The 1,037-nt window shown below is 45.6% G+C and overlaps 1 protein-coding gene across 1 annotated transcript in view; it reads left to right on the top strand.

Annotated features, from left to right (window-relative positions):
- Window positions 1–1,037, top strand: part of SLC2A12 (solute carrier family 2 (facilitated glucose transporter), member 12) — a 34,754-nt gene that overhangs the window by 30,018 nt on the left and 3,699 nt on the right. The gene's annotated exons all lie outside the window — the stretch shown is intronic.

Raw genomic sequence — 1,037 nt, 5'->3', positions numbered from 1 at the left:
TGTGTTCTCACATTTAGGGCTGTGTGTCTTGGCTTGCATGCATAAAAAGGGAAGGAGAGAGGCCCTATCTCAAATACTTCAAGGCTCCATGTGAGTTTTCCTAGCTCTTCTAGATGGGCATTTTTTTGTGCATTTACTGTGTCCTGTGGCTCTGTAGACTCTATGAGCTCATATCCAAAAAAGGTTCTGCCAGAATGAGTTTTGTGTCCCCATCTCACCACATGAAAAGGGTAGAAGAGCAATGAGAGGGAGGGTGTTGGTGACGTGAATGCCATGTGCCTGCTCCTTTAATATGACCCATTCTGACTGGTTTTGTGTCTTTTGACTCTACCTGCTTTTTCTCATCCCTCAGAAGTAGAGTGGCCCTTGGAATTACAAACGTTCAACAAAAGTAGCACATCAGTTTGGAGAACAGAATTAAATGGTCTGCTGATACACATGCTGTTTACTTACGATCTCCAAATGCAGGTGTCATTGACCATAAATTAACAGGCAATTTTTACTATCAACTTGCTACTGCCCCCATTCTTTTCAGATGGTTTTGGCCATAAAAAATTATAGAAAAAACTAAGCAGCCCTGGTTTTTAAAATGCAGCACTCTCCTGATCTGTTCAAAGAGCTGCTCTACAGCAGCTACTTGCTTTTTTGGACTCATCTCAGAAGTTATCAGCATAATGAATGAAAGGACAAAGAAATGATAGGGAAAACAATTTAGTGGACGAAGTTTTTGCAGGGCTGATGGCTTGGGGTGAGAGTCAGGCCTCACCACAGCTGGTGGCATGCTGCTACAGGCAAGGCAGCATCTCCCAGTTCATCCGCACACCCAGGCTTGATGGGGCAATGCAGACTCCTTCACTCTCTCCCTGCTGACAGCCTGCCAGCAGGCTGCTGCCTGGACTTGTGCAAAGCATTTGACACTGTCCCGCACGACACACTTGTCGCTAAATTGAAGAGACATGGATTGATGGATCGACCACTCAGTGGGTAAGGAATTGGCTGGATGGTCGCACTCACAGAGTTGCAGTCAACGGCTCGAT

The sequence above is a fragment of the Pygoscelis adeliae genome, unplaced genomic scaffold, assembly GCF_000699105.1.
Source record: "Pygoscelis adeliae isolate BGI_AS28 unplaced genomic scaffold, ASM69910v1 Scaffold172, whole genome shotgun sequence".
Classification (NCBI taxonomy): domain Eukaryota; kingdom Metazoa; phylum Chordata; class Aves; order Sphenisciformes; family Spheniscidae; genus Pygoscelis; species Pygoscelis adeliae.
The sequence above is the reverse complement of the archived record's forward strand: the minus strand, read 5'-3'. Positions and strand labels throughout refer to the sequence as shown.